Raw genomic sequence first — 19014 nt, forward strand, 5'->3', positions numbered from 1 at the left:
TACTTGTACCCGGAGTAAATTCTTTCAAGATTACATCAGTTATACTAGGTGGCACATTGCCCATCATACAAAAATTGCCATTAGCTCTAGCATAAACAGCAAGTTTATTTGTCGCCACGTTGCTCTCTCTTCCAATCTTTGTTACTCTTCAGGATGGAGAATTCGATGAAGTCCAATGAATTGTTGTAAGCAGCCCACCATCTTGGTCGGATCATAGAATTTGCATTGAGGGCCTCAACAACAGTCGCGCAGTCTATCTCGAACATTGTAGGGACAATATATACTTTTTCAGTGTTCGCATGCCTAAAGCATCACCGGCCCTTCATTCTCTTCAACATCAGTGCAGTCAACAAGGGTCGAGCCTGCACTAAACAAAACATCGCAGTCGTTATTTCTTGCGATGACTTCAGCCGCTGCCAAACCCGAACCAGCAATAAAAGATGCATCTGAATTTACCTTAAAAAAGCCAATAGGGGCCCAGTCGAAACATTGGGCGCATGGGCACCAGCTTCAGGTTGCGCTTAAGAGGGTGTTTGTTTCGAGGGACTTATTGGTTAAGGATTTAAAAAAGTCCCTATAAGTTCCATCTAAACCAAACAGGGGGGACTTATAGGGACTTAAAGTGGGCATTTGGGACTTATGAAATAAGATTATCAAGGAGGGACTTATAGGGACTTATAGTTGTAATATGGTCTTTTAGTCCATGTTAAGTCATAGGAACCAAACATGTAGAGACTTTTTAGGGACTTACGACTTATAAGTTGGGATTAAAAAAAGTCCTATGACTTATGAACCAAATAGGACCTAAGACATTGCATCCAAAGGACTTTTGCCCTTTCATGTCATCAACAGAACTAATGCCTCCCTTAAGACAGTTCCAGTAATTAGACAAGAAAATGACAGATTCGGCAATGGAGGCTATACCTTTATGATGCACTATGTCGTCGCGTAAATACCAAGCTCTCCATAACATCAACAAGATCTTATCTCTGAAGATGCTGTCACATTGGCTAAGTAACATCAGCAGCCAATCAGGTCCTGAGCGAGAAACATTCTTCTTTCGGCAAAGGCCAGACCTCCCAGATGGCTTCTCTTAGAGGTCTAGCTTTGGTACAGCCATACTAGTATGGTGTACATCCTCAGGCTCCCTACCACAAACATTGCAAATGCTATCATGTTCCAAAGTCCTCTTCAACTTGTTTTCTTTTGTTGGTAAAGAATCAGTAGCAGCTCTCCAATCAAAAATTCTAACCTTGTGGGGGATGCGTGCTTTCCATATGAGGTTCCAAAGAGACTCCTTCCCTTGCCGTGGCCAGATGGCCCTGTCTTCCTTGCCAAGTTGATGACATGTGTGTTGGTTTTCAACTGCTCCGAGAGATGAGAAATCATTTTTACGCTTATCATTTTCTCTAGACGTAGTGCTAATACTGTTGCTCATCTTTGTGCAAGAGAGGCACTCAGTTCTGTCTCCAATGCAACTAGGAGTACATACTAGTACAATACTATCACTAGCTATCTGATTGATGTGGTTTAATCAGATATGCTCCCGCCTTATGAATAAAAGTGCCGTTTGGAGGAAGCTTCAAAAGAAATCAGACGAGGATACATCTTACACACGGTGCCTTCGCAGTCTAATTGTGAGAGAGAATGCATTGGTTCACGCGATTTTTCATTTGAATTTGATCGACCTGCTGCTTTGCTCATGTACGTGTCAGGACAAAGGGATGCTCACTGCTGAAAGTTTTCTTCGCATTGCTGATGTGGTTCCAATATTTTTGACGGAACCTCGTCAGAGGGCGGGGAGCTCCCGCATTGCATATAGAAGAAGAGAGTTGGTCCGGTTAATAAGGGAAACTGGACCCAAAAACCATACATGGCATCGGTTAATTAAGGGAAACCGGCAAAGACCACACACACCGGACTAGCACTCAAGGGACGTCGTCCGAGCCAGATACAAGGGTGCCGAGGCCCAAGACCATCGTCAACACAACATACCCGACCAAGACAACCACTGCAACCTCAAGAACATGCCTGCAACTAGATGAGAACTCGCACCTAATGTTTTGAAAAATGAGATCAACCATTGGCCTCCACCAATGCACGAATTGCCTGGATAGCCGTCGGCGCAAGCGGTTTCTTGTACATCCGAAGATACGAGTTCATCTTCTCTTGCACATCCTCCTCGGAAACTTTCTTAGATGTCATCCCTTTCGGCAGTTCCCCATAAGCCTCCGACAACCTATATTCAGCGCGCTTGGCCGTAGGAATATTGCAGTTTTTGTTCTTCTTATCCAAACGTCCACTGCGCCTCTCGAAGCAAGTAGATGCCCCGTCAATCTGCACATGAATCGGTTCTTCGAGCAAGGATCGCGACGCTGCGCAACTGAAACTGCTTAGGAACTCATCCAACAAGGTGGTTGATGGTGCACAAATATCACCAAGTGGCTCCTCGGACCCAGAAGACATCATATTGCTAGTGCCCCCTGAAGCAAGCGTCACCGAAGAGGAGACAAAGGGAGGCACCTCGCCAACCAAACCATCAGGCAAGGCCACCTCAATATATATGCTCCATATCATTGCTTGATGTGACTATCTCAGCAACCTTAGCTTGCTCCTCCTCACCTTGAATTACCATCTCGTGCAGAACTACATCCACCGCGGGAAGAACATCTGCAGGTAGAACCATAGTTGCCAGAACCTCAGACAAGCACCCGGCCACTCCCGCCTCACTGACATCCTTATCATCCGCAACAACAAAGGGCGCCGTCTCCTCATGCTCGCACCAGGGAGGAGACAAACCCAAAGGCGCCAAGGAAGAAGATCCCCCACCGTTCCCCATATTCCCCTCCTCTCGCGCCTCAAGAGACTGATTGAAGGCCGGCAAATCAACAACTTTGCCACTAATAGCCTCCAGCCGCTCCAAGAGGCCCGAGACCTGGGCCGCCCAATCCTGCAGAGCAACGGCCATGTCGCGGAGGGGTTGAATGACCTCCTCCGCACGAGCAGTAACCAAAGCCTGCAACTCGGCACGCAGCGCCTCGGTCTGAGCTGCAAAGAGGGGTTTCAGCAGCCCCAAATCAGCAGCCAAGGTCAACTCGTCGGGGTCAGACAGACCCGAACAGGGGGCACCGGATTTGATACAAGGGGCCCCTTGAACGAGCCCAGTCAGAGCGGCAACAACAGAGGCCCACGAGCGCTTCTGCAACCGCGATGAAGGAGCTGGGGGCGGGTGCTTGAGGAGGCGAGGAGCAGTCGGCGGCAACAGGGCGTTGCGGGGATGACCATGGCTGACAGGGAGGCGGTCCGGACAGCCACGCTCGCGATGCCCAGAGTGGCCGCAACCTAGGCAGGTGACAGGCCCACGACAGTCGGCGACGAATTGGTCCTCCGCCAAGCAGCGGAAGCAAAGCCCATAAGCTCTCCGCCTGAAAGCGAGGGCGCGGTCGGTCTCCTTCTTGCGGGGCGGGGCTGATAGCTTCTCCAACCTCCGGCGATGCTGGCCCCCGACCTCCACCCACGGCTTCTCCGTATAAGCCAGCGATGTGTCAGTCACGGCCAGCGGCGTGAAATTCGGGGGGAGCCGATCTGGAGGTGGTGGCAGCTTGAGCGGAGGGAGGATCCCAGGGCAACCCTCGGCGAGAGAGTCCCCGACTTCATCCTCAACACCGGCAGTCAGCAGCTCTGGATCTGGATCGGCAGGGGAGCTAGGACAGAGGGGAGGGGTGGGGGGGTTGGTGGTTGGGGAAGGATTAGAGGAGGGGATGTGGTTGGTGGTGGGAGAGGAGGCCATGGTCAGGGGTGGAGGACGGGAGGCGAGCTAAGCCGCAGCCGCAGCCGTGGCGGCGGTGGTGGAGTCGCAGCTAGCGTCGCGGGAGCTAGGTCGCGAGGCGAACTTGTGAAGTGTTCTTTTTTTTCTAGATAGAGGGATGAACCATTCGGCGTTTGCCTTGTTAGACGACTCATATACGTGCCGGAAAAAGGATAAAACCGACAAGGAAATACGCGCTATATGTTGCCTTGCTTGTAGCCAAGGTAAGTTACCTAATAACATTTTCGCAATATTTTTGACCTGAAATAAGTGCTCTTTATTAACATGTGTTCGGGTGAAAACTACGATTTCAGTTTCAATGTCTGAACTAAAAAACATTATCAGACCATGCAACAACCAACAAGTAAATGAGGCAACCATCACGTGTTCCTTTTGAACTTCCATTTTTTCTCTGTTTACTGTTCCTTTTCATCATCCTTAATTCCATACTAATGAATTTGGTACAGGAGATGAATCATCCGCAAAGTTGTTGCTCTAGCTCAAAATTTTCACTTGAGAGAAAAGATGATTGCAGTTATTCCAGACCCTTGTGCCGAGCATAAGCAACGATCGAGACGAAAACCAAGGCACAAAATAGCCCTCATACAAGGACCGCCTGCCATATGAGGAACACAAGTTATAGATAAGTGAGATACTAGTAATTCTAACTCATAATCACCCGCTACTATAGCAGGCATGTTATTTAGAAGTGCTTTCATTTACCCATGTTATCAAGAACAATTCCTTTTGGAATTACTATTGTTTAACTTCATGGTAGTGAAATTGGGAGCTGTTTGAGGTCCTTCATGCAGGGGGAAAGCCTTCAAACACAATATATATAGAAAAAAGCAGCCTCGGGTTACAAAATCTGCCCCCAAAAAAGGGTTCATACCCCTTGTATGGAAGTACTTCAGGCTGAACCTCACAGCCTTCATCAGATCACTATATCACATCAGCCACTATTATATCAGGCTAACCGTAGCCATAAGCAATCTGTAAACCTACGAGGCCATGGCCACAAATGTTCGCAGGATTAAGGAACCAACACAACGCTCGCATTGATCGTTACAGTGCAATGAGAAAAACACAGGGCAAAATGTAAAGGGCTACTAGTTGAAAGGCTTATAAGTACTGAAGTGAAGCCATGCTACGAATGGCGATGCGAAGCGGCAAATTATACCTCTCTCTCAATGACATCATGGCGGAGATCAAGGAAGCGATTCAGGAGACGCCCAAGGCCGAAATCATGCCGGATGTGTGGGTCAAGCTCTGGGGAGTGCCGCCCAAGCACCGTCGTGTGGACCGACTTATGGCAGGGACAGTGATGATCGGGCGCCCGATGGAGGTGGACAAGGCGTCGCTGGCGGGGCTGGGTCCCGTGCGGATGCGCTTTGCGTGCCGCTCCCTGGCTAAGCTCAAAGGGTATGTCCAAGTGTGGTTCAACAGTGAGGGCTTCAACATTCGGCTGGAGGCCGAGGCGGGTGGCAGGCAGGGGGGTGCCCCTCCTCCCCCTCCCCCTGCAAACGTGGACAAGGGGCCTGATGACATGGACAAGGACAAGGACAAGGACAAGGACACGAGCATGGGTGATGACTCCATCGACACCGCGACTTGGGACAAGCTGGGCCTCAAGGACAAGACTTCCGAGGCCATGGCCCCGACTTCGGGGGCCGCAAAGGATCTGGAGGAGCGCCAAGTGATCGTGGGCAGCAACGAGACGGGCTTCAATCAATATGGCTCCAACATGTCCCTCGGCCTCGACCTCGACAAGGGCATTTCGTCTTCGTGCGATTCGGAGGGCCGCTCCATGCTCGTCTCCCCGGTGGCTACGGAGGTGGGTGGGCTACCCATGTCTGCGCGCGGTCTTGGCAGCGGCGGGGTGCGGCTCCACAAGAAGACGGCGGGCCGCAAGACTCCCCCGGTGGCGCCGACGAGCCCTCCCTCGGCTCGTGCGGGAACGCCTGTCTCGCACCTGCCGGTGGTGATGGCGTTGGCCTCCCCTGGGGGTCCGGTTGGTGGGCCCTCGCCGGCGGCCCCCCCTCCTCCCTCCGACGCGCTCCGGGCGAAGGTGACCAAGGCGGTGCCCATCTCCACGGCCAAGCGCTCCAAGGCGGTGGTGTCGACCCCGGTGGTGCAGGAGCGGGCAAGTTCGTGGTCAAAGGGCGCCAAGGGAAACCTCCCTGCTCTCCAGCGCGCTCAACTCTTGGTGGGCCATAAGAACATGGAGACCGAAGGTAACCCCCTACCCCGCTTTACGATTTTTGATGATTATTCAGATGAGCGCCTAGGGGGTATTTTAGCGGATAGTGGGGTTGACCTGTCTGATGAGGGGGATGCTCGAGAGCTTTTATCTCTCATCCGCTCTAAGGAGATCGCGCAGGCCGCGCTTGCCCAGGCAGCGGCGGCCCGCGTTGCGCCAGTCCCAGAAGAAGCAGGGGCTTCTCTGGTGCCAGTTGCGCGGCCCGATCGGGTGGACACAGCAGCAGGGGCTGCGCCGTCCCCCTCAGCCCGTGGTCCTGTCAAGACATGGCGTGTGGCCAAAGCGGTTACCGCTCGCGGTATCCGCCTCCGCAATTGCATAATTTAATGCGTTTCATCTTCTGGAACATCCGAGGCTTCGGCCACGTTGGGAGGTGGACCCAGCTAAAAGAGTTCATTCGCGTCAAGGATATCGATGTAGTTGGCTTGCAGGAAACCATCAAGGCTGAATTCTCTCACCGAGACCTGCTAGCCATCGACCCGCTCGAGCGCTTCGCGTGGCAATGGGTACCTGCGGTGGGCCACTCGGGGGGTCTGCTCCTTGGCATCAGCCATGTTTGCTGCGAAGTGGTGGCGTGGGATGCCGGCCGTTTCTTCGTGTCGGCACACGTCCGCCATCGCGCGACACTCTGCGGATGGGAGGTTATCGTGGTTTATGGCCCGGCCGATCACTCGCACTCGCATGAGTTCTTGGGGGAACTGCAGGAGAAGGTAGCGGCCTTGGGTGTGCGTAACTTACCACTGATAGTCGGTGGGGATTTTAACTTAATCCGTTCGGGAGCGGATAAGAACAACGGGATTATTAACTGGACAAGGGTGTCCATGTTCAATAACGCGATAGCATCAATGGCCCTTAGGGAAGCGACCTGCGTGGGCACACGTTACACTTGGACAAACAAGCAGCTTACACCGGTTCGGTCAGTGCTCGACCGAGTTTTTATGTCCGCGGAGTGGGAAATGCTTTTTTCCCATGTGCTCCCTACACGCAGAAACGAGGATCGGGTTGGACCACGTCCCTTTAATCCTCTCCTCGGGGGAGGATCGGTCAAAACGAAGCCCACGGTTTTTCTTTGAAACTGCGTGGTTTGAGCACCCGGAATTTGAGCAACTCTTCCTCTCCAAATGGGAGACTTGTGTTGCCCAGATCGGCCACACGCGAGGGCCCATGGATTTCTGGATTGCCGCAGGGGCGGGGATGCGGGCGGCTCTCAAAGGCTGGGGGGCCAACCAGGGTCGTGAGGATAAGCTGCTCCGAGCGCGCTTGGTCGCGGACCTCGCCCGTATGGATGCTGCTGCGGACTCACAGGTCTTCTCGGAGCAAGACTGGGCTTAGCGATACGCTGTAGAGGCCCAAGTTGAGTCCCTCCTACGTGCTGAGGAGGAGTACTGGCGTAGGCGGGGTGGAATCAAGTGGACGCTCAAGGGGGATGCAAATACAAAATATTTCCATGCCTATGCTAACGGCCGGTGACGTAAGTGCGCCATCCTGAGACTGCAATCTGAGCAGGGGATCCTTTTGCGCCAACAGGATATTGTACGTCACATTTATGACTTCTACATCCAGTTGATGGGCTCTAGGGAGGAGTCCAGGGCTCGGCTGCGGTCGGATGTTTGGGATCCCGCTCTGCGGGTCTCGGACAAGGAGAATGAAGGCTTGGGCCTCGCCTTCCTTCCCCAGGAGATCGACCAGGCGGCCCTTGGGATGAAATCTGACACAGCCCCGGGTCCGGATGGGTGGCCGGTGGCGATGTTCAAAAGGTTTTGGCAAGTACTCAAAGGCCCTATTTTTGAAGTATGTAACGGGTTCATGCGTGGCACAGTAGACATATCTCGCCTTAACTTTGGGGTTCTTTCGCTTATCCCCAAAGTTCAGGGCGCGAACAACATTAGACTTTTTCTCCCAATAGCGCTTATCAATGTCCCGTTTAAAATTTGTTCCAAGGCTTGTTCTACGCGCTTATCTCTGGTGGCTCATCGTATTATTAGTAGGAATCAATCGGCTTTTATTCGTGGTCGCAACATCTTGGAGGGGCCATTGGCCCTCCAAGAGATCGTTCACTCGCTCAAACGCACTCGCCAGCCGGCAATTCTTTTGAAATTAGATTTTGAGAAGGCGTACGATCGAGTGAACTGGGAGTTCCTTCGACAAATCCTTCTGGATCGAGGATTTTCGTCGGTTTGGGTTCACCGTATGATGCAACTGGTCGCGGGAGGCCAAACGACGATAGCGGTGAACGGAGAAGTAGGGAACTTCTTTCGCAACAAGCGTGGGCTGCGTCAAGGGGACCCAGCCTCACCGTTGCTTTTCAACTTTGTGGCGGACGCCTTGGGCGCCATGCTAGACAAAGCTCGCTCGGCTGGCCACATCAGGGGAGTGGTCAGTAACCTGATCCCAGGAGGTGTGTCACACCTGCAGTATGCGAATGACACTCTACTCCTTTTTGAGCCGGACGCACACAGTATTGCAACGGTTAAGGCCATCTTGCTGTGTTTTGAACTCATGTCCGGACTAAAAATTAACTTCCACAAATGTGAAGTGGTGTCCATAGGGATGGACGCGTCCGAAAGTGAGCGGGTTGCCAACTTGCTCAATTGCAAACTTGGAAAGTTTCCGTTTACCTACCTCGGCCTCCCGATCGCAGAGAAGAAATGCTCGATTGCCGATTGGGAACCTCTCAACACTAAGGTGGCGGACCGGGTGTGTCCGTGGAGAGGTCGATTTATGTCTTCAGAGGCAAGACTAATCCTTACTAACTCCAGCCTCTCGTCCCTACCCATGTTTGCCATGGGTATGTTCTTGTTGGCTGATGGGGTCCACACGAAAATGGACACACCGCGGGCACGTTTCTTTTGGGAAGGAGCGGGTCCAAAATGGAAGTACCACATGGTTAAGTGGCAAGCCGTATGTAGACCTAAAGCCCAGGGGGGCTCGGGATCATCAACTCTAAGCTGATGAACATTGCACTTATGTGCAAGTGGATCTGGAAGCTGTCCCAGGGAGGGACCGGCCTTTGGATTGACCTCCTTCGTGCCAAGTACTTCCCGCATGGGAATTTCTTTGAGGCAACACCTCATGGGTCCCCCTTCTGGACCTCCATCCAATCCCTCAAACCATACTTCGCCAGGGGCGCGAGGTTCACGGTTAATAACGGCCGCTCCATATGGTTTTGGCACGACGTTTGGATCGGCCAGCAGCCTCTTTGGTCTGAGTTCACCCTTCTCTATTCCATCGCGGTTGAGCCCAACCAACTGGTCGCTTCGGCTCTTAGTACCTCTCCGCCTCCCATCTACTTCAGAAGGGAACTTTTGGGGCCGGAGCTGCCAGAGTGGGATCGCCTGCGGGCTCTAATAGCGAATGTGCGTTTGTCGGACTCCGCAGACGAGGTCTCTTGGAGACTTTCGGGCTCTGGCAGGTTCACTATCAAGTCCCTGTATAGAGAGTTGTGTCGCGGCCATGCCCCTATGGCAGCCACGGGGCTTTGGAAGGCGCGAATCCCGCTAAAGATTAAGGTCTTTCTATGGCAATTATGCCAAGATCGCCTTCCTACCTCTATCAACATTGCTAAGCACAATGGCCCTGTTTCCGGCCCTTGCGCTTTGTGTGATAACGCGGAAGATGCGGACCACGTGTTCTTCCGGTGTCCTTTGGCGCGCTTTGCTTGGAGCGCGGTCCGTGAGGCCACTGGGGTGGATTGGGATCCACGCTCACGCTCTGAGCTTGTGTCATACCTATCTTCGATCCCGGGCTCTTTACGCCGGATAATGTGGACGTGTGCCTCGGCCATGCTGTTGGCCTTATGGCATATTCGTAACAAGTTTACTATTGAGGGAGTGTTTCCCTCTCACCCCGCTGATGTTATTTTCAAATGTATCTTATTCTTGCAGCAGTGGGCACCGCTGGGAAGACAACATGACTCTGATCTCCATCGACAAGCTATCGCACGTCTCCGCTCTGTGTACTCGGCGTCCCGAGCCACGTCACCTCCGTTTGCTGCTTCATAGGGATGAGCAGCTCTTTTGGTCTTGGTTACCCTTGAGCCTGCGTGCTCGTTAGTCTGGCTGGCTATGCCATGTAATGCTCTCTATTTCGTCGTCTTCGCCATTTTGGCATGCCTTAGAACATGGTTGACTAGCTTCGGTTTCGTTCGTTTATTTGGTTTGTTCCTTTTGTGCACACTGCCTATGTTGAGGGCTTTATTAATTTAAAGCCGGACGTCTCTGACGTCTATGTTCTAAAAAAACGTACTGAAGTGAGTGTTCAGTTGTAGGGTCTTGCTTTGCACATAGCTTGTCAAACTGAAACCTTTAATAATACTCCATGAAAGATATGTCGACCAAACAAAAAAGGACCAACGTACATCACATCCTTGTGAGAACAAGACTACATATAAAACTACCAATGCCAGTATTAGATAGCATGTAGGGGTCTTTAGTAACTTTCTGGATGGATGATTGCAAATGACATCATGATTGAAACCTCATGTTGATGCCTTTGATTTTCTCTTCCCAAGTAAACTAGGAACAACATGGGAAATGAGGAAATCCTTTATAACACCGGGGCAGCTCTCAGTGGCGAAGGCAGGAATAATTTATTGGTGTGGCGGATTTCACGAGGTAAAGACCAATGTACAATATAACTATGTGCCGCTCGTGCTCTGCCTCGCCCGCCCGCGGCCACTGCCATGCCCGGCCCGGCACTTCCAACCTCACACGGTTGCTCTCTGATCGATGCCTTACTTGATCTTCTGGCACTTAGCCGGCTAGGGACGGCAAGTCGGAACCAGGAAAGAATCACACGAAGCTATGCAGGCTCGCGAGTTTGGAGAGTAGCTGTGCGGAGTGCCACATTTAATGGGTATTCAAAGTCTAGAATGAAAATCGAAAACATAAAGGTTCACAAATCGTTCACTGCAAAACATAAACGTTTGTCGGTGTTGAATTAGTGCTCTTTGAAGCTTTCTTCCATTTTTTTTCTAGAATTGCTTATTAGTCTCTCTAGTTACTACTTCCTCCGTCCCAGTGTGAAAAAACGTCTTACATTATAGGACGGAGGAAGTACATAGTAGATTCCTTTTTTAACACAACTTACTTCATAGATCAGAAAAACAAATTCACTGATGATAGATCACAGAACAACTAATCGAATTCCCCTAAAAAAACAACTAATCAAATTTATAAAAAAGAATTGATGTTTACTAGTGTATGGACTGAAAAAATGGACACAAGAAGTACGAAATTTTAGAACCAATACGGCCAGGATCCTGACCTGACGTCATTGCTCCGGCCTCGCCGTTGTTGGCACATAGAGGCATTAAGCTCGTCGCTTTTGGGTCTGCGCCGCGGCTGTGTCACTCGCCACCTAATTCCCTGCAGTGCCACCCGCCGCCGCCGCGTTCGCCGAGCATGGTCGCCGCCGGAATCCCCGTAACCGAGAGCTAGATTCCGTAATTGTGGTTGTGTCTCTGCGTGATTTCCATCAGCGGGCTCGATTTGTAGCGTAACTGGACTACTAGAGGCTGGAGCTGGGCTTTTTTTTTTGGAAAAGGACTGGAGCTGGGCTAACATGCAGCTAGGTGGGCTGCTGGGAGGATAATTGGGCCATGGGCAATTCAACGCGCCTCTGAGAGTGTTCTCCTCCTCCCAACTAACGAAACTGAACTCAGCTCAAATCTTCAGACAAGTATAGTATATATATGTAGTATTTTTGCCAAATTTTAGGTATGGCACCTGCCAAACCTCGCCATATAGCTGGCTCCGCCCCTGGCAGCTCTTGGTTAAATACTCGAAACCTTCAGACTCCATGGCCGCTTCCAGATTCGTCGTCAAGCTGAGGAACACCAAGCATGCTGCCTTGAGCTCATGGCAGTGGCGCTGCTCCGCCAATGCCAAGATAATCGCCACGGAGTTCGTATCGATACGATTGCACAACTTGTCTTCACAAATCAGCTTCAACCTCTCCAAATCATACCTGTCTACTGCAACAAGCAAATGCTGCACCATGGCAGATTCCTCTCGCTGATCCATATCCGGAAGTGCATCCGTGTACATGAAAATAAGCAGAGCCTTGAACACCTCTGCCTCAATGTCATCTACACATTGGAATTTCTTTTATTTTTTTTTTATTATGGCTTATGTTTCTCTTCACTCTACTTAATCAACTTTCTTGTCAAAAAAATTTGGGGAGGGGGGGAGGGGAGGTCGCGAGCTTCCCAAGATTGTTTCCCTAACTACGCGGTGGCCCTTGGCTCGCTACTGTTCCCGACTGATCCACTCGATTCGTTGAGTCCATGTCTCCTCTTATCCATATTAGAAAACCCGCCCGACCAAGCATCACCTGGCTCGCGCGCCCAGCTCCTCCCCATCGGACGAACTTCAACTAGAGAATGGATAGGAATCTCATTCGTCGAATTTTCCTCTCCAACGCATGCAATGGTAAAAGATTTCATTCTTTCTACGGAGCGTTGTGCCATGACTATAGATAACTAGAAATTGCGCCTCAACAGAGCTAACCAACAGATGAAAACGCAAGTACGAAGCGTGAGATCTCACATTAGGTGAGATCTATGAGATCGTTTTTTTAATACATGTTCAAACATTCTCAAGTTATTTGTAGACACACACCAATGTCTGATGTACAAGCTTTTAGTCCCAAATAAGTTAGGGTAGGCTAGAGGTGAAACTCATAAGATCTCGCAACCAACTCATGGTTCTGGCACATGGATAGCAAGTTTCCACGCATCCCTGTCCATAGCTAGCTCTTTGATGATACTCCAATCCTTCAGGTCTCTCTTAACGGACTCCTCCCATGTCAAATTCGGTCTATCCCGCCCTCTCTTGACATTCTCCGCACGCTTTAACCGTTCGCTATGCACTGAAGCTTCTGGAGACCTGCGCTGAATATGCCCAAACCATCTCAGACGATGTTGGACAAACTTCTCTTCAATTAGTGCTACCCCAACTCTATCTCGTATATCATCATTCCGAACTCGATCCTTCCTCGTGTGGCCACACATCCATCTCAACATACGCATCTCCGCCACACCTAACTGTTGAACATATTGCTTTTTAGTCGGCCAACATTCAGCCACATACAACATTGCGGGTCGAACCGCCGTCCTGTAGAACTTGCCTTTTAGCTTTTGTGGCACTCTCTTGTCATAGAGAATGCCAGAAGCTTGGGGTCACTTTATCCATCCGGCTTTGATTCGATGGTTCACATCTTCATCAATACCCCCATCCTCCGGCAGCATTGACCCCAAATACCGAAAGGTGTCCTTCTGGGGTACCACCTGGACAATATCTGATGTACAACGTCAAAAAAAAATTCAGCTCCTAATTCAACTTATATATTAATAGAAACAAAAAAGATAAAATCCGATGTGAATAGTGTTGAAATACTATTCACCAAAAGTTGTCACAATTCATATTCAAAATAGTCTTTTTTGAATCTCTAAATTTACATCAAGTTTTGAGCTGATTTTTTTTGGAGTTGTAGAGATAATCCACATGAATGTTGTCAAATAATTTTAGTTTTTTTGGGAATATCTAAATATGATTTTTAGGTTTTTTATTGACATCATTTTTTAGGGTTGATCTCATGATCTCGACTAAATGTGAGATCTCATAAAAGTCTCTTCACACACCCCTCTCCTTTGTCCCTCTCCCGCAAGATCATGTGCCCCCCCCCCCTCCCCCACCTCTTCCCCTCAAGGGCCCCACTCCCACCATCTTCTTCTCCACGAAAAAGAAGGCAGGGGGTCCATCCCCAACGTCGGTCCTATATCAAATTGAAAATTGAGCAGATGTCAACCCCGGTTCAAGGCAAAGAAAAGGGAAGAAAAAGAGGAGGGGACTTATCAGGCTTCAAAGGAGGGAGGTTAAAAAGGTGACATTCCTCTGTTTCTTCACCTTAACTGCAGAATTTGCCCTTCCACCAATCACGATAATTCAAAATTACCAATCACTATATAAGGCATGTTATGTAAAGTGCTGTAACTTGCCCATTTAAAGACGTATTCATGGTTGTCGTTCCAAGTGTAAGGTATGTTCATACCAAAGACTCCAGCGACCCAATGAGTAAAGTGACAAGCATGCAGTCCGAGTCCCATAACTAAGAATAGCTCTAGCAGCAGGAGGCAAAGGAAATTAAGTTTGGAACCAATCATATTTAAACGACAATGTGAAGTGACCACTGGTAACTATGAACTAATATTACGCGCTCATCTAAAGCAGACAAGTTGTGGAAATCTTTACTCGACATGGAGTGCCCATTAAGCATGTGTTTATTACAATCAAAATGTTATCTAAAATGAACTTCTGCGCAGGTACCGACATTTGGCATGAAAATAGTTAAACTTTTCTACTTTTAGAACTTCTGTTATTTATAAATTGACTGAAACTGGGAGCTATTTGATCCTTAATTCAAGAAGGAATGGCTTGAGATATAAGATAAAACTATTGTTGTATTGGGGGCTACTATTTCACAAAAGACAGCTGCTCGTTGCAAATCTGCAACAAAGAAAAAATGAGATCATAACCTTGTACGAAAATACCTGAGGCCAAACTCCACAACCTTCATAAGATCACTACCTTAGCAACCACTACTGTGTCAGGAGTCATCACCGCAAACTGCACCCATAATTTTTTTTGTTAAACCCGCCAAGGCCAATGTTTTTTCATTGAAACCCAACCTAGCATTTCAACATGTAATGATCTATCAGAACCTGCCAAATAAACAGTGCCCTGTACAGAACAGGGCTGCATGAACAGAGGAAGCAGTGCAATGCCCGCATCGATTGTTACAGAGCACTCAGGAAGACACTGGGCAAAATGTAAAGGGCAACTAGTTGAAAGGCTTACAAGGTCTGAACTGACTGATCACTAATTAGCACACATGGTTCTTGCTTTGTACATAGCTTGTCAAACCATTAATAGTTCTTCACAAAGGATATGACGAGCAAACAAAAAAGGACGAACGTACATCGCATCCTTGTGAGAACAAGACTACACATAAACCTCTAATACTGGATAGCATGCAGATTTGCAGAGTCTGTAGTTACTTTCTGGACTGATGATTGCAAATGGCATCAACCTCATGTTCATGCCTTTGATTTTCTTTTCCCAAGTAAACTAGGAACAACCTGGGACACGAGGAGATCCTTCATAACACCGGGGCAGCTCTTGGTTAAAAGCTCGAAGCCTACAGACTCCATGGCTGCGTCCAGATTCGTCGGTGAGCTAAGGAACACCAAACATGCTGCCTTAAGCTCCTGGCAGTGGTGCTGCTCCGCCAATCACCGGCGGAGCTATTGCAAGGCTCAAAGGGCCATGGCCCGCCCTGAGATGGAGAAAAAACAAGTTTCACATGAAATTTATCACACAATAATGCATTGATTTGCAATTTGTTAGCATTGCTTGCACTATGCAGCCCGCCCAACCTTTTTTGGGTAGCTCCGCCACTGCCGCCAATGCCAAGATAGTCGCCACGGAGCTCATATCGATATGCTTGCACAACTTATCTGAACATATCAGCTTCAGCCGCTCCAAATCAAACCTATCTGCTGCAACAAGCAAATGTTGAGCCATGGCAGATTCTTCTTGTTGGTTCATATCCGGCAACGCATCCGTGTACATGAAAGTAAGCAGAGCATTAAACAATTGTGCCTCCATGTCGTCTATGCGTATGGCCTCACTGGTGGTTCCCTCCTTCATCGGGCCAAAGAATTCTGCTCTGAAGACCGGAGGCCGCGCCGCGAGCACCGACCGGTGAGCGGAGAATGTCTCCCCGGCAACTCGGAATTCGACATCGACGCCAACCTTGCTCAACAGGAGAACCCCTAAGTGCCGGTGCAAGTCAGATGGTGGCACCAGGATGGATGGTGTCTCCTGCGTGTGGAACTCGCTCATGATAGTGACATCGACCTTGATGGTGAAGGAATCGTCCTTGAGATGCTCCGATTTCTCCAATTCCTCCCTTTTGATGTACTTATCGTAACCCCACGTTTTATCACCAAAGGAAAAGTCTCTGATCTCGGTATTTTTGGTATAGGGCGGCACAGGCTTCCCATGTTGGTCGAGTAAGCTGAACATGGCTTGTGGCTTCACGGCCTCAACCTCGCCGAGGGTATTATCGAAGAAGAGATAGATGCCTATGAAATCGGTGTTCTTGGAGTCGGCCCCGTTGGGATAGTAACGAACACGCCATGTGCGGCTGCCCACCCGGAACGGGCAAGAGTCGATCCACTTGCCGTTGGGAACCTCCTTGGTGCGCGAGTAGCCGACGATCTTGAGCAAGTGATAGCCCGCACACGGCGCCGGCGACGATGGAGGAAGCTGATCCGGAGGGGAGGCCGTCGTTGGCGACCTGCGAGATAGTTTGCATGGTGTGCGGCTTGGCCGGTTGCTGGAGGGGAGCGGCGGCGGTGGCGATGGCGGGGGTGTAGGGGAGGGGACGGCGGCGAGGGTTTTGAGCGGTGGATCGGTGAAGCCACGGCGGAGAAAGCAACTGGACTCTTCAGCTCTAACCGTGGCCGAGTTGGTCGTTGTACCCGATCTTCCCGTCCTATTTAATCAAATCAAACTAAATATTTAAAAATCTTAAATAAATAAACAAGATATTGTCTTATCCTATTTATACCCAAATCATATTAATAAATCTTATCAAAACTTTTCTTGCCTTTCTTTACATATACTCAAATCAAATCTTACCAAATCTAGAATGTGATGGGTGTAAGATTTATATCAAACACCATTGTTGTTGAACCTTTAAAATATGCATGCTTTCGTTGTAACGTACGCGCAATTAACTAGTACATGATTTACTTCCTCCTCCCGTCCTCCTCTCCAAGAAAGACTAGAGTTTCTCTGCCTCCCGCCGGCGTTGCCGTCGGTCTGCTTCGTCTCCTATGGCCTTAGGGCCATGGGGACGTGGTGGATCTCAGCCCTTGCGGACGGGAGGGCACCATTTTTAGATGGTGTTTTGAGTTTTGTTAGGGTTCGTGTCCTGCTTAGGAAGGCGAGACGGTGGCAACTCCTGAAGATGGAACAAGGTCCTCCCCGTCTAGCTCCCATTCCGGTGGTGCGTCTAGCATCGTCGGTGGGCGTGTGTAGGTTTGTCTCCGGCGGATCTATCTTTGATGGATCTGGTCAGATTTGGTTGTCCTTCGTCTACATTTGTCTGTTTTCAGATTGGATTCTTCCGGTCTATGCTACACTTCATCAGCGGCGGTTACTGTTCTGGTGTGTTGGTCCTATGGGGCCTTAGCACGACGACTTCCCGACTATCTACTAAAATAAGTTTTGCCCGACTCGGGCAAGGGAGGGGCGATAACGGCGGCGCGCCTTCGGCTTGCTTCAGTACTTGTAGTCGTCGCTAGGTGGTCTACGAATCTGGATGTATTTTTTATTATTTCAGGTGTTCGTTGTACTGTCATGATTGAAGATGAATAGATCAGAAGTTTTCTTCGTTTCATAATTCTTGTCATCATTTTAGTTCAAAATCAACACGATTATTGAACCAAGCGAGTTGACACAGAAACATCTCAGCCATATATCGACCACTCATGAATTGACCAGATTGTCTTAATGTTGTATCACATCAAATTAACATATTTACTAATTAATTTAATCATCTCCACACACCTTAATTAAAATCATTGCACATTAATTACACCTTCATCAGGAAACAAATCGTCTTAAGAAAACAAATCGTCACAACATATATCACATATCATCTCAGAACACCTTAATTACACCTTCATTAGGGAAAAAATCATCCCACCGTATATCACGACATTTAAAAAATACATTAGATAAAAATCACACGCCACACACCTCCCACCATCGTACCTAGTGTCAAATTGGTAATGGGGAACTAACCTCCTTCAGGTTCGATAAGTGGTCCTTTGCTGAATTATTGCCAACTCTTCTCTTCTCACTTTTGCAGGGGATAAGTGCTGCTCAGTATCATCACAATTTCAGGGCTACTGGGATTTAAAGTTGCATCCAAACCTCTCACGCACTGCCATTAATGAGATGGATGGCTTACGGCGATTGCTTGATAACATGCAGACCCCTACCAAGGCTACTGATGATCTACGGCCGTTGCTCGATTTTTCTTACGGTCTGCTTACTTTCAGGGGCATCATTTTGGAGCCGGCAACAATGGTTTGGGATACGATCATTCCTAAGAAATGGCTACTAATGATCTATGGTTGCATGTGGCAGCCGCTGCTCGAATTTTTTACGGTCTGCTTACTTTCAGATAGGGGTGCGGGATGGCGTCCCTCAAAGTCCCGCAAAAACAGCCAACTAGTACACAGCTAGTACAAATTGGTGTGGCACGGTTTTTGCCTCCGATGATGACTCACAGGCATGGAGAGGAATTGAGTTTGGCTTGGAGCTCCTAAAGAAAGGAATAATTTGGAGAGTGAGTAATGGAAAGAAAATTCAAATCCAAGGGACCAGTGGATCCCAAGGAGAGAGGGATTAAAAGTTGCCAACTTCATCTGTAGATCAAGACTGAGATGGGTAAATCAGCTTATTGACCCGGTCTCAAAAGACTGGAACCATGGACTTATCAATCAGTTATTCAATCCCTTCGACGCGTCTGAAATTGTTAAGATAAGAATACCGAAAGGGGAGACCGAGGATTGTGTGGCTTGGCACTATGAGAACTCTGGCAATTTCTCTGTCAAGAGTGCCTACAAGCTTGCGATGGCGATAAAAGGAAGAGGCCCTCAGACTTCCAGCTCCACGGCAAGTGTGGATGACCGAAGCAGTTGGGACCTTATCTGGAAAGCAAAAATCCCTGGAAAAATCAAATTATTCGGATGGAGGGTGGCCACAAACACCCTAGCTACCAAGTCAAACAAGTGTAGACGAACGACTGTCACAAACAACACCTGTGATATATGCGGCAATGCGGAGGAAGATGAGTATCATGCTGT

At 49.2% G+C, this 19014-nt stretch overlaps 1 pseudogene; it reads right to left on the reverse strand.

Annotated features, from left to right (window-relative positions):
• Positions 1 to 15165: 15165 nt before the first annotated feature.
• LOC125507362 (BTB/POZ and MATH domain-containing protein 1-like) lies at positions 15166 to 16498 on the reverse strand (annotated as a pseudogene).
• Between the last annotated feature and the right edge of the window lie 2516 nt (positions 16499 to 19014).

Source organism: Triticum urartu, chromosome 5A, assembly GCF_056163025.1.
Source record: "Triticum urartu cultivar PI428250 chromosome 5A, HENAU_Tu73, whole genome shotgun sequence".
NCBI lineage: Eukaryota > Viridiplantae > Streptophyta > Magnoliopsida > Poales > Poaceae > Triticum > Triticum urartu.